Here is a 10722-nt window from a genome sequence, read left to right as displayed (position 1 = left end):
CGTAATGAACATAATTTCGATTAAAACAAATCTAAAAAAATAAAAAATATATTACCAAGACATTCGCTTTGGTTAATTTTTTCAATTCCCGGCCTCGAACTCCGATTGTCATCATAAACCATTTTAATCTTCTCACTGTTGTCGATTTATTTTCCATTGCGTTTATCCATATTAGCTTGATCGATACCAAAATTTTTTATTACCTTGTTTTCTATGCGAAGTAAATACTGATAAAACAATGAACATTGAAGATCAAGATTARAAAAAATAAAAATATTAATATTATAAATGCATATTTTTTGGGATTTGATGATTTGTAACTCCCTATTAATTGTTTGAGAGTTACATATCAAATCAATTTACTGAAATACCATTGTAATTAAAATATGAACATGACATAAACCTACAAGAAGAATGAAATTTGATGGTTGCCATGGTTTTCAAAGTTAACACAAAATTATTGGTTAATAATTGATCTTCCCTATATATATATATATATATATATATATATATATACAGAGAGAGAGAGAGAGAGAGAGAGAGGAGGAGGTGGATTACTTTGCAATCCACGTTATTTTTACAAACCGTACAAAACTCATTCAACTAATCATAATTTTTTATTTTATTCATTTTTTTTGTAATTATTAGAGGTTGATTACTCCTTTTTATTGTGGATGCTGTTAATTATAGATATTATCATCTTCATTATATTAATTTTAGAGAAATACATGAAACAGTTTCATTAAAATTTCATAAGTATTACATGAAACAATTTCATAACCATATATGAACAACTTCATCAAAAAAAAGTTTTATATGAGACTATTTCATGAAAAAATTTCATAAGATTAAACAATGAAATCGACAGATGATGGTGGTTTGCACGGTTTGTACAAATATGAGTTGTTTATATTTTATCTCTCCTCTTTCTCTTTCTCTCTCTATCTCTTTCTTTCTTTATATATATATATATATATATATATATAGAGAGAGAGAGAGAGAGAGACTTGTGATCATGTGAGACCAACCTATTTTCGTGAGATCCATGAGACCACTTTTTTGCACTTGAAACTTCACAGCAAAATGCTATGTAGGTAATCTTTACAGTATTTTAACTGTGAAGGTTCTACTTTTTTTTTTTTACCTTCATAACGTTTTGTTGTGAAATTTCAAGTGTAAAAAAATGGTCTTATGGGTCTCACGAAAACGGACTGGTCTAATGTAAACCCAACCACATACATACATATAGTCAAATTTCATAAAAATTATGAAGGAGAAATCCCCATTGATGCCATTAATTACTTCCATTTTTTATTTATCAAAAGTTGGCAAAACAGGCCTCTCACAGCTATCACAACTGGGCCCAAGATTTGAATTATTTCCATCTTTCACTTTAACAAAAAAAAATTTAAAATAATCACTTTCTCCATTAATACCTGCTAAAAATAAAAGATTCACCATATATTAATATCTCTATTTAATATCCACCAAAATAAAATCTTCCATATTTTATTATCTCCATAAAAATAATACCCTAAAATTTTTCTATTAATATTCAAAATTCACTAAATTTTGAGTGTTACAACTGTCTCCTCTATCAAAAGAACTTCGTCCTTGAAATTACGTCTGGCTGAAAAGGTGAGGATATTTGATCCTCATTTACTCTTCCACTTCCCAAGTCATTTCTGCCCCATGTGAAATCTCCAATTAACCAAGACTAAGGGTATAACCATATTTCTTAGTCTTTTGGTCTTCTTGTCCAAGACTTCGATGGGCTCTTCTACATATGCTAGTTTGTTGTTTCCTCGACATCCTTGAAATTCATAATGGCCGATTCGTCGGCCAAACACTTTTTTAAATTTGAGATATACAATGTGTTATGAATTCCACTTAGTTCCTCTGGTAACTTTAAGCGATAGGCTACCACCCCTACCTTCGCAATTACTTCGAAGGGTTCGATATATCTCGAACTTAACCTACCCTTCTTCCTAAACCTCACGACTCCTTTCCATAGTGATATCTTCAATAACACCTTATAGCTACTGGAGGTCGCATCTTTTATCTGCGTAACTCTTTTGCCTATCTTGTGAAGTATTTAATCTGTCTCTGATTTGCATAATATTATCTGATGTTTGCTAAACTAACTCCGGACCAATTAGTTGTCTCTCTCCAGTATATGCCCAACAATTTGGTGTTCTGCATTTGCAGCTATACAATGCCTCAAACCTGTCGCCTTGATAATAAAATGGTAACTGTTGTTATAGGCGAACTCTATCAATGGAAGATGACTGTCCCAGTTACCTCCAAAGTCGATCACATATGAACGCAACATATTTTCCAACATATGGATTGTCGTCTCGCTTTGACCATCAGTCTAAGGATGGTAGGCGGTGCTTAAAGGTAACAGTATCCCCAATTTCTAGTAAAAGCTTGTCCAAAATCACGATGTAAACTTGACATCTCTATCAGATACTATTGATATGGCTACTCCATGTCTTGTAACTATCTTGTTGACATAAAGTTGTGCCCAACATTTCTAATGAGTATTTGTCGCTGATCGACAAAAAGTGAACATATTTCGTCATTTGGTCGACGATCACCCAAATTACATCATGCCCTTTCATTGTCTTCGACAACTTCATAACGAAGTCCATGGTTATCATATCCCACTTCCATACTGGGATCTCCAATTGTTGTAGCATTCCTGACGGTTTCTGATGTTTTGTCTTCACATGTAGATAGGTCAAACACTTCTCCACATAACTTGCTACAATTCTCTTCATACTAGGCCACCGGTAGCTCTCTCTCAGGTTCTTATACATCTTGTCGCTTCCTGGGTGCATTGTGTATTTGGAATTGTGCGCCTAGTCCATCATGATATTCCGTAAATCCGCCAACTCGGAATCCATATCAAACACCCCATCTAACCCTACGGTTAGTGTCTTGATTTACCCTACCATTCCTTTTTCTTCTTAATATTTTCTTCTAATAGAGCTTCTTTCTATGCTGCCCATATTTGATCTATCAGATTCACCTTCTTGTTCATTTGCACAGCCCGAACCTTGATTGGTTCGGACCTTTCCCTCCTACTTAATGCATCGGCGACTGCATTTGCCTTACTTTAATGGTAATGGATCTCATAGTCATAGTTCTTGAGCAATTCCATCCACCTCCTTTGTCTCATGTTGAACTCCTTCTGGTCGAACAAGTACTTTAGACTTTTATGATCGGGATAAATCATACACTTGGTACCGTACAAATAGTGTCTCCAAATATTCAGCGCAAAAACCAGCGCAACTAATTTCATGTCATGGGTATGATACTTCTCGTGCTCCTTTAATTGACGTGAGGCATAAGAAATAACGTTGCCTCGTTGCATCAATACACATCCTAGTCCCATCTTCGACACGTCACTATATACAAAAAATCTTCAGTTCCCTCTAGCATGGATAACAGTGGGGCACTACTCAGCCTCTCCTTAAAAGTTTAGATCGCTTCTTCTTGTTTTTATCCCCAATCGAATTTTATCGCTTTCTGTGTCAACATCGTCAGTGGCGTTGCTATCTTGGAGAAGTCCTGGATGAACCTCCGATAATAGGCTGCTAAAAACAGGAACCTGCCTCAATTTTAGCTGGGTCTACTTTGATCCCCTCCGCATTCACTGCATGGCCCAGAAACTGAACTTCTGGTATCCATAATTCGCATTTAGAGAACTTTGCATAAATTTGCTCCTTTACCAACAATTCCAGAATTCTTTTCAAATGTTATTCATGCTTTTTTTTTCTCCTTAAGTAGATAAGAATGTCGTCTATGAAGACTATAACGAACTTATCTAGGTAAGGCCCTCCGACTTGATTCATTAAATCCATGAATGTTGCGGATGCATTCGTTAAGCCGAATGGCATTACTACGAATTCATAATGTCCATATCGAGTCCTAAATATGGTTTTTGGTATATCTTCTGCTCTGACCCTCAAATGATGATACTCTGATCTCAAGTCGATCTTTGAGATGTGTCTAGCCCCTTGCAGTTGATCGAATAGATCGTCAATCCTTGGCAAAGGGTATTTATTCTTTATCGTGATCTTGTTGAGCTCAGTATAATTGATGCACATTCTCATTGTGTCATCCTTCTTTTTCACGAACAAGTTGGCTACTCCCCAAGGTGATGAGCTTGGCCTGTTAAAATTATTACCCAAGAGTTCCTGCAATTGCTTCATCAACTCTTGCATCTCCGTTGGGGCCAATCGATAAGATGCCCTAGTGATTGGTGCCGCTCCCAGCACCAAATCGATTTTATATTCTACCTAGCGTTCTGGTGGAATTCTTGATAATTCCTCCAAGAACACCTCTGGGTACTTTCTCACCACTGGTACATCATGTATCTTCTTCTTCTCTAGCTTTGCGTCGATTGTGTAAGCCAGGTATGTTGCACAAACTTTTCATAGATATTTGTTTGCCTTAATCGTCGTGATCACCCCCACGTTAGTTTTTATTTGATCCCCATAAACATAGACTATTTCTCCTTCTGAGATCTGAATCTGAATCGTCTTTGTTGGTCCCAGCCGGGTCTACAAGAGTTTTAGACGAAAAGTTTGTAGAAGGGGGGGATGAATACAAACACATAAAACTTTCGTATTTAAAAATATATATTTATAGAGAAAGATCAATATAGATTTTTTTGCAGATTGTTTGTGGAAATAGAAAAGGTAAATATAACCTATCTAAAACAATCTAAGCTTACACACAAATAAACTTACCAAAAGAGAGATTTTCCTAAAAGATAAAGACATGAGGATGTTCTTCTTGTGTAAGAACTTTAGAATTCTTGAGAGGGATTCTAACTTTCTTAAAGATAAATGTGTGTGTTCTTTAGATAGAAGTGTAATATCTGTGTATGCGTTCTGTTGCATGGAGTGAGCACTCAACTATTTGTACCCATTGTATTAAATGCAAATCAGAAGGGTTGGAATACGCGTCAAGCTTTAGGAGGAAAACTTGTCCTTTGCTACAGTGAATAGTACAATTATCTATTCATGAGCAGACATTCTTTAGTAGAGTTGGTGGGCACTAGAGTCGACTAGTCGACTCCGTGCTGTACTGTACTCTAGAAAGGGTATGGGTTTGTCCTTTGTGTGTGGAAGGACAAGACAAACAATCATTCACAACAAGCTTTATTTGATCGCTGAATGCTGGAATGACACCGGAGGTCTCTTCACCATTCGCTGAGGCTTGAGCAGTTTTCACACATATGTTGACCAGGTTGTAATCACTGAATACCGCTTCAGATCATGAACGCACTAATCACTAATCTTCAGTTTCAGGCTTCGACATTCACTGAAGGTTCTTTGGTGTGAATTTTGTCTTCTTGAAGTATCGTTGTCGCTGTAGGATTTACAATGCATGTTTCAGCGATCACTGAGCAGACTTAGTGATTATCGTTAGAACTGAAATAACAAAAAACATAATACTTTGAAAGGTACAAGGGATTATCATCAAATTAATGAGAGAGAGGATCAACAATCTCCCCCTATTTGATGATGACAAAACAACATAGAGAAAATTGCCTTAATGATTAATAGTAAGGAAAAGTTACATATAAAATACATGTCCTTTTTAACTATTTTGAGATCTTTTTCAGTGAATCACTTTTTACTTTATAAGTTTTCTTAAGTTACAAGTTTAATAAAAAATACAAGAAGGGAAACTGAAACTGAAAGCATGTTCACTGACTAGAGATTGTTAGTGACTGTAAGAGTATACTGGAACTCATAAACATGTGTCTCTATTACTCTTTTCAGGGATCTTTTTCAGTGATGCTGATGAAATACTTATATTAATTCAAAGGAAAATTACAAGTGTTTCAGTCAGTACATTTCTAGACTTACTACATACAAGTTCTACACTGAAAGAAAATACATAGATACAAAAGACATACAATGAAAGATAAAATTACAAGACATAATTTCATAACTATTCTTGGTCGCTGAAGTAGATGTAGTCAGGTAGTTCTTCTCCAAGCATCTTTCGACGTAGAAATTCTCTTCTGATCTTGCGGTATATCATTTCACCATATAAATCATTGTCCAACCAATACCTTAGATAATCTAAGTGTTCTATGGGACAAATATTAAACTCAGACACTTTCTGGAAGCTGTGTTCGCCTTCATTGTCAAGGAAATTAAATCCTAACCCAGGCTTTAGATGCACAGTGTTGGGTATGTAAGGACCCTTCGCTGGCAAGTAGAGGTTCAACATTGAGATGTCTGGCTTCTTCGAATCCTTCTGGGCTTCGTCTAAGGAGATTTTTGTTTCATGTTCATTCCTCAAAGTTGGTCCGTCATTAGGACTTGAAGGTCTTCTTCTTCCACCTTTCTTCACTGACAGCTTTGTAGGTACAACGACGAATTTTGACATCTTCTTGATCAACTCGCTGATGATGTCTTCAATTATTGGCATGTGCCTGGACTTTGAGCGTTGAATGACTTAGCAGATCTCCAGCCATTCACTGTAACCGTACTGACCTAAGTAGGAAGGATACTTTGTGACAACTTCAAGGTTGTCTCTGGTGATGAGCATTGAGACGAGAAGTCCACCATCTTTCATCCGTCCATTGATCGTGACGTTTGAAATACGGTGATGACTTATCCTCTCCACTTTCTATCCCGTTCGACCAGCTTCATCACCTTTTCATGTTCAACTTCTACAATGGAAAGCAACTTAGCCTAGGCCTTGACAACTTACACCATCTTTTTAGACTTTTTCTTTTGAAAAACTTGAGCAGCAAGAGACTTGGCTAGTTTTATGCTGTTGTTGGTCCTTTGAGGGTCTACAAGATAAGTAAAACATTTTGTAGAAGGGGGGGGGGGGAATGAATACGAACACAATATTTTCAAATTTAAAATGTATATTAAAAAAGAAGATCAATACAAATTTTACAAGACTGTTTGCGGAAAGATAATGTAAGAAACCTATCTAAACAATCTTTGGTTACACACAGATTCTTAGCAAATGAGAAAATAAATGCTGTAAGAAAAGTTCCTTTACTTAAGCTAGGAAATGCTCAAAGTAAGAATTAGGTTTAGAGAGTGAGTTACATGCACAGAAACACTTATATTTATACCAGTGCATTAAATGTTCATTTAATGCAAGATGGTAAGGTTAGAGTGCATGTCAAGCCTTAAGAGGAAGGCTTGTCCTTTGCTACAGTGAATAGTACAAAAAACATTATTCATGAGCATACATCCCTACCTAAAGTTGGTGGGCAATAGAGTCAACTAGTCGGCTCTATACCGTACCAACGTTTAGAAGGGTATGGGTTTGTCTTTTGTGTGTATGAGGACAAGACAACAACAATCGTGCTAAGCAAGCTTCCTTTGATCGCTGAATGTTGGAATAACCTAGAGGTCTCTTCAGCATTCGATGAGGCTTGAGCAGTCTTCACACATATGTAGACTGGCTTGTAATCACTATGTACCGCTTCAGATCACATACTCGCTAGTCCCTAATCTTCAGTTTCAGTTTTCAACATTAGCTGAAGGTTCTTTGGTGTGAGTGTTGTCTTCTTGAAGTATCGCTATCTCTGATTAAATTACAATAAAAGTTCTTCAACGATCACTGAACAGGGTCAGTGATGGTCGCTGGAACTGAAAAGGCAGAAAAATAAAATACAACGTATGAGTGAAAAGGGATTATCATCAAATAACTGAGAGAGAGGATCAACAATCTTTCCCAATATGATGATAACAAGACAACATGAAGAAAATTGTCTTATCAAATAATAGTAAGGAAAAGTTTTCCATAAGTTTTATCTAAGAGAAAATTCCAAGTATGGAAAGTGAAACTGAAAGCTTATTCGCTGACTTATAGATTGTAAGTGAATGTAAAAGTAACACTGGAACTCATAGACTTGTGTCCCTATTACTTTTTTCAGGGATCTTTTTTAGTGAAGTACATGAAATACTTATTTTATTATCATTGGTAATATTAAAAGTAGTTCAGTACATGTCTAGTGCTTATAGACTATAAGAATAATCACTGAAAGTAGACATATTACAAAAAGTTACAAGAAAAAGTAGATTGTTGTTACAAAGAGAAACTATTCTAGAACATTTAGATCTATGTAGCTAGGTACATCTTCACCAAGGTTTMTTCGACGTAGGCATTCCCTTCGTATCTTCAGATCAATGACTTTTCCAGGCATGCTATCATCTATCCAGAGCAAAGATAAACCAAATGACCCATTGGACATAGATGTAGCTCTGACATTCTCTGAAATCTGACTTCACCTTCATAGTCAAGGAATATAACTCCTAACTCAGGTTTAAAATGCACATCATTGGGTGTATAGGGACCCTTATCTGGCAAGTCAAGATTCAGCATAGAAATGTCTATACTCTGATGACCCTTCAAGACTTCATCTAAGAAGAACCTTGTTTCATGTTCATTCCTTAGGAATGGTCCATCATTAGGATCAGAGAGCTTGAGTTTCTTCTTCCCACCTTTCTTCCTAGATGGCTTGTCAGGAACTGCGACATACCTGGACATCCTTTTGATGAGCTTGCTGATGGTGTCCTCGATAATCGCCTTATGTGTTGACTTGGATCGCTGAATGGCTTGCCTGATCTCCATCCATTCGCTGTATCCATATCGGCCAAGGTAGGAAGGGTACTCGGTGATGGCATCGAGATTGTCCCGGTGATGAGCATTGAGACCAGCGTTCCACCGTCTTTTGAACGTCCGCTGATGCTAACACTGATAATCGGGCGGGGACTGATTCTCTTCTTCAACTTTGCTTCGCTCCATCGCTTATCCTTTTCCACTAGCTTTAGGTTCTTCTAATGCTCAGCTTCTACAATAGAAAAAAGTTTAGCCTGGGCTTGGACAACATTAACCTTTCTCTTGGACTTTCTCTTGGAGAGGACCTTCACGGCTAGTGACTTGGCCAACTTTAAGCTGTCTTCAGTCTGCTTCTTCTGAAGCTCTAGCTCTTCTTCATCCAGCAATGCCTCGAGTCTTTCAGCTTCAAAAAGGATGTCGAACTCACCACCACTAGAGGTACGAAGAGGAATTTTTACTCTAGTCTGGTCGAGTGACTCCTTTAGCTGAGCCATCTGCTGGTCGATAGGAGCACCGGAGACAGGGTGATCACGGACCCACTCCAGTCGACCGTATGTGGTTGATGGAATTTGAAGTTGATACTTTGAAGTGATTACTACCTGAGAGGTAGAATCTTCAAATAAAGGTTGTTAAGGGATATTGAACAATACCTTCAAGTTTCCTTCTTTAGCGAGCGCCTTGTCTTTTGACTTGGGGTCCTGGTTCCTTGATGGAGCAGATTCACCTTCCCTTCGCTCCCCCTAGATGCAGAATCCCTGAGAGTGACTTCGTTGGTGGCGGTTGATGGCTTCTGGTACTTGATGGTAAAGTCATCTTCATCATCATCGTCGTCGTCACCATCTAGGTCACTTCCAGGGTCAGTGATGGTAGGTTCATCATCTTCATCGTCATCATCTTCATCTTCATCATCATCATCATCACCAGCAGCATCAGTGATGGAAGGAGCATCATCCCTAGGGATGGCATCGACTACCTCAGCTGGAACAACTTAGGTGGTCGGGATTACAAGAGCAGCAACCGCTTCAGCTCTAGGAGCCTCAGCTTCAGCTTCAACTGTAACTGATACTGGAGCAGCAGCAGGAGAAGGAGCAGCAGCAACATCAGATGATCCACCAGCGCTGGACCTCATCTTCCCCTCTCTGGCTAAGTCTTGAGAGAATTGGCCAGAGAGTTCATCCAAGCGCTGACGCTGGAGAACCATTACCTCCTGTAGCCTTGACAGAGCACCGACTAGAGTTGTCGTTGCCTCACGCATCTCATTGAGATGGACGCGATCATCGGTAGAAAAAGAAAGTGGGATCACTGGAGCTGGTTGACGGACATCATCCAGGATCTGCTGAAGAAGTCTAGTCTATTGAACGACGATGCCTGAGCATCGTCAGCCCTGCTGGAGAGAGTAACAATGGCGTCGGTGTTGGCTTGAACAGCTTCTTGGAGAGTCAGGAGGTGACTTTGAACTTCTTGAATGTTCGCTTGGATAGCGAGGAAGTTCGCATCAAGGTCAGCCTGGCGGGGCATCTCCTGGTGGACTTTAGTTATCCTGTAGAGAACGGAATCAACAACGGGGATGAGAGGTTTGATATCAGATGTCATATCATAGTCATCATCAATCTCTTCATCCCCTCCATCTTCTTTCTCGCCCCCTTCATCTTCCTCTTCCTCAACATCAAGCTGATGCATAGAAGAAGGACCTGCAAGAGAGGAAGTGTGAGCAAAAGGCTCAAGGTTAGTAGAAATGAAAGGGTAGGAAGATGAATTACCTGAGGGGCCATCAATGACATCCAAAGGATTGTCACTAGCGTGAGTAAAGATGTCGTCAAGAGGATGGACATCTGTATACTGAAGAGCATCGAGAGGAGCAACCTCAGGTCCAGTGGTGTGTGTCTCAGTATCAGGGAGGACAGTCGCTGTTACATCATCGACATGTGTAAAGACCAAAGAAGGAGGATAAGAGAAAATGGTTGAGAAGAGACGTGGGTGTTCAGCGGTGGCGGTGCTGATATTCACACCTTCAGTGATTTAGGTCACTGAGGTGGTTGGGGTAGGTACCACTAATATGACAGTGATGGGAGAAATCATTGAAGAGCTAGGAGGGTTAGCTAA

The sequence above is a fragment of the Cynara cardunculus genome, assembly GCF_001531365.2.
Source record: "Cynara cardunculus var. scolymus isolate 2C chromosome LG 3, CcrdV1, whole genome shotgun sequence".
Taxonomy (NCBI): domain Eukaryota; kingdom Viridiplantae; phylum Streptophyta; class Magnoliopsida; order Asterales; family Asteraceae; genus Cynara; species Cynara cardunculus.
Note: the sequence above shows the minus strand (reverse complement) of the source record.